This window comes from Mus caroli, chromosome 10, assembly GCF_900094665.2.
Source record: "Mus caroli chromosome 10, CAROLI_EIJ_v1.1, whole genome shotgun sequence".
NCBI classification, from domain to species: Eukaryota; Metazoa; Chordata; class Mammalia; order Rodentia; family Muridae; genus Mus; species Mus caroli.
Window position 1 is genome coordinate 29,160,017 of NC_034579.1, and position 7,948 is coordinate 29,167,964.

The following is a 7,948-nucleotide window of genomic DNA, read 5'->3' on the forward strand; positions in this document are numbered from 1 at the left end:
ATAAGAAAAAAAAGTATTATAGGGCCTTGTCTCTACAGCTGCTGACTCTCCCCTTTCTAATATCTAATATCATCTAATATCTAATCTCTCTCTCTCTCTCTCTCTCTCTCTCTCTCTCTCTCTCTCTCTCTCTCTCTCTCTCTCTCTCTCTCTCTCTCTCTCGTGAATTAAACTATTGAAACCCTTGAGAATCTTTTGAAAAAGAAAAAGGATAAAGCTAAGAACAGAGAGCAGGAAATAGTAATTGGAGCTCTGAGTCCTCGTACTTTTCAATACTCACAGGCTAATTCTGTGTGTTTTAGCCTTGTCAGACTCGTATTGCTATAGCAAACACAAAATCCTTATTTAAACATCATGATTCCCATCTTGTGATAGATGGGCTACTTTTCTGCACATCACAATTCTAGTCTTATTTTAAAAAATAATTTCTTCATAAAGCATTGACTTCATATATCTATATTCACCTCAGTCACCCATATACAGAATTAATACACAAATATTTTCATTTATTAAATACATAATTTATCTTCTGTAAGGATTTTATTGCTGGAAAGAGACTATGACTCAGGCAACTCTTATAAAAGTATGTAGTTAATTGGGGGCTTGGTTTCAATTTAGAGGATTAGTCTATTGTCATAATGGAAGAGTTTCTGAGGTTTATACATTCACCCCCAGGCAGCAGGCAGACAGATGGACCTACTATGGGTTTTTGTAACTTCAAAGTTTAAGCGCAATGACTCATCTACTTATACAAGGACACACCTTCTTCAACAAAGACATATCTACTCCAAGAAGGTCATACTCCCTAATACTTCCAAGTAGTTCATCAATGAGAAGTAAACATGAAAATATTAGAGTCTACTGAGGACATTCTTATTGAAACCACAATATTACACTCTCTGTCCCCCATAGGGTTTAGTCATATCATAATACAAAATGCATTTGGTTTAACTTAAAATATTTTCATGATCATCTGTAAAATAGTGATTCAAAATCAAATCATATACTTTCAATATATACTGGTACAGAATATATATTATATATCCAAAATATGAGAAAAGGGAACAGATTAAGAGACCAAAGTAAGACTGAAAAGCAAAAAAAAAAAAAAAAAAAAAAAAAAAAAAAANAAAAAAAAAAAAAAAAAAAAAAAAAAAAAAAAGACTGAAAAGCAGTGGTTAAAAACTCCACATTTCCTTGTTTCATGTCTGATGTAAATTTTCTTTTCAGAACTACAGCTCCTTTAAGCTTTGTTAAGTATAATATACTTCTCTCACTTGAGCTGCTTTCTCACAGAGCCTGCAGCTTGTCATGGCATGTATTCCATGACTCTGTAAACTTTGAAGTTACAAAAACCCATAGTAGGTCCATCTGTCTGCCTGCTGCCTGGGGGTGAATGTATAACATCTTAGAATCTCCAAAGCAGTCTGCTCTTCATCTTCATAGCCTCATAGCTTCATAGCTTCATAGCCTCATGGCTTCATAGCTTCATAGCTTCATAGCCTCATAGCTTCATAGCTTCATAGCTTCATAGCTTCATAGCCTCTTAGCTTCATAGCTTCATAGCCTCATAGCTACATAGCTTCATAGCCTCATAGCTGCATAGTTTCATAGCCTCATAGCTACATAGCTTCATAGCTAGGTGTTTAGCTTTTCCAAAATCATGTAGAAAATTCTACCCCATCTTTCTATTATCATTAATAATAAGAGCAAAACAACATGAACAAAAGCTTCTGCCAAGTTCTATTTGCTGGGACTGGACCTTAGATCCCTCCTTGACTTGTATTTGCATAAGCTTCCAGTATCTTGATTTTCTTCACTGCTTAAGGTTTCTTTTCTCTTTTTTTCCTTTTTCTTCTTTTTTATTAGATATTTTTTTATTTACATTTCAAATGTTATCCCCTTTCCTGGTTTGCCCTCTGAAAACCCCCTATCCCTGCCCCCAACTCCCTGCTCACCAACCCACCCACTCCTGTATCCTGGCCCTGGCATTCCCCAATACTGAGGCATAGAGCCATCAAAGGACCAAGGGCCTCTCCTTCCATTGATGACTGACTAGGCCATCCTCTGCTACATAAGCAGCTAGAGCCATGAGTCCCACCATGTGTTTTCTTTTGTTGGTAGTTTAGTCCGAGGTAGCTCTGGGGGTACTGGTTAGTTCATATTGTTGTTCCTTCTACGGGGCTGAAAACACCTTCAGCTCTTTGGGTACTTTCTCTAGCTCTTTCATTGGAGACCCTGTGCTCCATCCAATGAACATCTGTGAGAATCCACTTCTGTATTAGTTGGGCACTGGTAGATCCTCTCAGGAGACAGCTATATCAGGCTCCTGTCAGCAAGCTCTTGTTGGCATCCACAATAGTGTCTGGGTTTGGTGGTTGTATATGGGATGGATCCCCAGGTAAGCAGTCTATGCATGGTCATTCTTCAAATTCCCTTTTACAAGTTGAAGCTTAGCTGTGTAAAGTCTTGGCCTGAGGTCATCACTACCTTTATTCCATTTAGTGTTGAGTTTTCCTTTAAACATTTTATCCCCTGCTGCAGAGAGCTTGGCTCCAACATTACATTTCCTGGTGTTGTTTTCTATCTTCAAACAGCACATTTTGCATTCTTCTTTGCTCTACTTTCTCCTTTTTATTATAGATCTCTGTAAGAGTGGTCAGTAACAACAGTAGGACCATCATTACTAGGCTGCCTTGAAATTTGCTCTGACAATGTCATTAATGCAAAATTCTTCAATTTAGCCTCTGAAACTTTTTTAGGATAATGGCAAAAAGAAGCTGCATTCTTTGCCAAAACATTACATGGTGGTAAAACAGGAGAGTCAGGGTAATATTTTTATAGGTTCAGCATTCTCTTCTCTCTGTCTCTCTGTCACTCTATCTGTCTGTCTTTCTCCATTCCTTCCTCTCCCCTCATCTTTTCTTTCCCCTGTTTCCCCATCTCTACTTCCCTTCTATCTTCCTCTCTGAACACATATTTATATAGGCCTCTGTGATTTCATGCACATCTTTTGCAATTCATGATCTACAACGACTATGCTTTACTTCTAATACAGTTTGAGATACTTTTATTTTACTTGGTATCTGTGTCATGGGAATGTGTAGCTCATGCATTATTGTTTACTATTATCTACTCTTTGCAAATATCTTCACACTAATTAGAAAATCCTATAAATATATGTATCTATACACACTTAAATATATAATTTTGATGCTGATACTTATTCATTTAGAATTATACCTCTTTGTTTTTTAAACAATTCGGAATAAAGCACCAAAATGTCTTTTAGATATGTATTTCAGAGAAAATTTTTTTTCATTTTTTTTGAAATAACTTATCATTACTAAGAAATACTCAAAGAAAAATGTAATATGTCATATAAGATTTGGGAATTTGAAAGTGTCCGTCATAATTTTCTCCCTGGAAAGTCTCTTTGAAGTCTGTTGTGAAAATATCTCTGAAGAAGGATGAAGGATCTCACTTGTTAAAGGGCTTCTTATTTCAATTCAATGTATTTCAGAAGTTATTTCTATTATGCAGGAAATTTCTGCATTTACTAGTATCACATAGATCCTCTGACATGTATTGTCCAAGCCCATGTTGAATCACAGTAAAATTCTAAAAGCAGCATCACGACAGAAAAGACATTGGCAACCACATTTACAGGAAATATAGCATGAATGAATTAGGCATTTAGAGAATAGTATCATTAGACTTGAGTCTTTATGTAAGGAAAAGTAAAAAGCTTTTGCCAAGGAAAATTAACATACATTGCTGCCTTTTGTTGCTGGTTTTGCTACTCGAATGGTGTATCCAAGACATAAACTTTTTCCTAAAACCTCAAAAGACATACAAGTTTATGTGGCCTTGGTACATTTAAACCAAAACCAAACCAAACCAAACCAAACAAGCCCAATTCTGGTAATAGAGGTTATTATTTAGTTTTCTTGCATATTTTTCATGCATTGCTTCTCTCTCCAGTAAAGACATCTTTGAGGTTTCTGTCTAATTTATGTTGTATAACTACTTTAATTTCATACAAACACATATACTTGCCTCCTTCAAACAATACAATATAACATGGATCTTGAAGTCTTCAGACCAGCACAGTAGACACCATATATAGTAGAAATATATATATTTCTAATATATATATATATATATATATATATATATATATATCTGCAAGCACTGACTTACTCCATTCTTGACAAAAACAAATAAATGAAAAACAAACAAAAATGAAAAAAATCTGGTGTGTTTTTTCATCCAGGGTGTTTGATATCAATTTTACATATTGAAATGTAAACATAAAAGCTAAGTCTACTTATTTATAGCATTATAAATAGCAGTATGGACACTGTCACCAATCAATTTTCAAATTTGTTATGTCATTTGTAGGTCTAGATTATGCCCCAGAAAACTCTGGATTTGAAGGACATGACAATTTTCAAATTTTCTTTTAGTTGAAAAAATTATGTACATTTTGGGATATATTCAGATTTTTATATGTCTTTATCAAGGGGAATATTATATCAAAGTTGGTAGCAAACTTGTTGCCATGCATTTACTTTTATAGTAATATTAAAATCTATTTTTTAAAAATCTACAAGATGTGTCTATATTTATTGTAGTCATTCCTCTGAGCAATAGAGCTGTGCTGCTAATTTCACTCACCTAACTGAAACTGTCCACCTTTTATTAGCTATCACCCTTCTCCCCCTTGGTCCCACCAGACAACTCTCCCATAGCATCAAAGATCACAAAATAGATATTTGTTGACCTTGATTATATGTGTTAGTGAGGTGTGTTGTCTTTATTCTGTACCTAGCTTATTTCACTCATTCTTGGCATACTTTTAGCCACCTTGAGGTAGAATATTCTAAGCCATGGGTAGAGTTCATCTCCATAGTGCTTTTAGCGCAAACCCTGAGATAGAAAGAATAAAGGGGAAACCAAAGTAGGTCTCATACTTTTCCAATTTCTGTTGCATAAAAGTTATTTAATCTGCAAGGGATTTATTGAGCCTTAATATTGGAGAAAAAAATTGATTTATCCTCTGTGTGTGTATAGGTCATTGAGGAGCAATAGTGATGTACACAGCATTTTTCATAAAGCATTTTTGCAACCCATTTTATGTAACACTGGATTAAAGTTTGTCAGGGAAAGTGCTAATTTTCTTGTTTATCTTTCTTCAACAATGAGCTGCATTTTAGGTCTTTGATGCTCTTTACATACTACAGATTTTTTACTTAAACATTTATTTTTGCTTTTAAGCAAAGCATAAATAAACAAAACTCAAAAGACATAAATGTATTTAGTGTTAAATTCTTTGAGGAGATGTTCAAGTATTGTGGTCCAGTGTTTAAAAAAAAAATCACAAATCAATATGTTCTTATACTTTCAAATACCTCTTCTCTTAAATGAACAAATATAGATTGTACAACAATATGCTTAGTGAAAATAAAAATAACCAAGGATTCTAAGGCCCTATTTCTGAAGATAATACCTACCAAATTCATTGAAAATGAAGAAGTTGAGTTGGTACCTGTATAGAACCTTATTTGACATCTACTATCTAGGGTCCATAGTACTGGAAATTACTCTTCACATTACCAACCCAGCTATAAACTTCCATCTACAATGGTAACCTGATTGCCAGATGCTCTAGTACAATAGTGGCATAAAGCTGATAGTAGTAACCAACTAATATCTGATTATATTTGAGATCTACTTCATGAAAACCATTCCCAAGACTACTTGGATAATCAAGAACCTGAGACTCGATAGGCCAGGTGCCTAGATAAAATGCAAATAGCAATGTTCCGCTAAAGGGATGTAGCAATAAAATTTCCCTGTGAAGCCTTCATATTATCTAAGATCAAGAAGAATCCTAAAATGTTATCATAAGTGATAAACAGAAAAATGTTGTTAAAGGTTATATTTATAAATTTAAAGTTTATTTTTAAATACATAAAGTATATTTTATGTTTTTATTATGGGGAATATTATATATATGTATATATAATATTATATCATACATGAAAATTAACCAATCCAAAATAAAAAAGAACTATACACCTAAATGATCTTCCACACAGTTAGACTAGCCATTCAAGACAGAAGCTGTGAAAATTCATATTGAATTTTATCTTTTGACCATTAAATATATTTGTATGTATATATTCACCATCAAAATGAAAAATCCAAGGTAGAGTTGTAACTAGAAAAGCAAGGAGCTATTACTCTCTTTTAAAAAATGTTCATTGTCTTCAATCCTTCAGCGTCTCTTAATATTTAATCTTTCCTAGTCTGTTTTCTACATGTTATACTGTATCTACATGCTCACTTGTTTATACAAATACACATATATTATGGAGTACATTAAGCATATGGAAAAAGCATAGTCCTCCTTTTCCTTTTGAGAGTGGGTGACCTCATACTAAGCGCATTCATTTTTGTGAGTATTTTATGATAATATTTTCTATAGGACTGAATAGTGTTCCAATTTTTATATATGCCAAATTTTTATAGTTCGTTCATTTTTTTTACCTCACCCAGCATGTGGCAGGTGACAATTTCTATCCATAGTGTTGATGAACATCTGTCATTGGGAATATTTTTGAAGAATTAATGAAATAGAAAATCTTTGGCAAAACTGACCTCAGAATAGAAGCAACAGAGAGAGAGTAAGGGAGAAAGGGAGGGAACAAAGAGAGGAATTGCAGATGAGAGATGAAGAAAATCAGTAATGCTTTTCAGACAAAACAAAGTTTTAAATCATGGATGAACAGATTACTGAAATTTATGTAAATATATTTAACATTTAGATAAAGAAGGCAGTTTGGAAAATATGTGTAAATAACAAAAAGTTATTTGAAAAGAGGATAATTTGAATGAAAAATTATCCTCAAAGTGAATAATAATGATTTACTAAAAAAAATTAGACAATTTGAATAAATCAGAAATCATTATTTTCAAAGTGACACTCAATGGATTTGTTGGCAGTTTCTTATATGTTAAACAAATTATATCAGATGATAAAATTAGAAAGAAATATACTGAAGTTGCTCTATTATGAGACAATCATAACTATGAATGTCAATGAGAATCTAAATGAAAAACTAAACCAGCGTCTATCTTGCTAGAAGTCTTGATTCACTATGAATATGAAATGTAAGAGAGACTAGTGCCCTAGGAAAGAGAAACTGTGTTCAACTTTATTGACACCAACTGAGCTGTTCTATAGTATCGACTTCAAGAGGCAGAATAACTGTGATTCGCTCACAATATGCTTTCACATGGGCAGTTATCAGACTCCTACTTAAAGAGAAGCCCTACCTCTCTCCATAGTTTCATAACAAAAGGGTGAATCAGAGATCCTTGAGAGACATACCTGAGTTGCAAAGCTGGTTACAAGGCCAGGAGATTTATCTACACTGCAAAGGGAAAGGAGAGGTGGCATTGTAATATTTCTAAAGTATATTTATTGTCTTAGACAAACAGAAGTCAGGGCTTTGTTAGGAAGAAACATTTCAAATGTTTGATCAAAATGAGCACCATGATAGTCTTCTTGGTCAATGGAATACAAGGACATTTTCAGAATATAAGCTCCCACTTAACAATCTAACACAAAAATTATATAAATAAAAGAGCTAATCATATAAGGCTTTTGTAAGACACAATGACTTCTTAACTCATAACAAATAAGGACATGAAAAGTGCCTAGTTATAGATACCTGAGATATACATGAACACCAATATTTAAATTATTTTTATAAAAAAATTGACAAAATTCCAGCATTGCTTCATTATCAATGATTAGCAATCAAGATGACAAAGACTGAGTGGATCAAGGAACTTCACATAAAACCAGAGACACTGAAACTTATAGAGGAGAAAGTGGGGAAAAGCCTTGAAGATATGGGCACAGGGGAAAAATTCC

General features: G+C 33.5%; 1 protein-coding gene and 1 pseudogene across 1 annotated transcript in view; both read left to right on the forward strand.

Moving 5' to 3' along the window:
- Positions 1–7,948, forward strand: part of LOC115032149 (triadin-like) — a 74,514-nt gene that overhangs the window by 2,464 nt on the left and 64,102 nt on the right. The gene's annotated exons all lie outside the window — the stretch shown is intronic.
- Positions 2,390–7,948, forward strand: part of LOC110303491 — a 12,627-nt pseudogene continuing 7,068 nt past the window's right edge.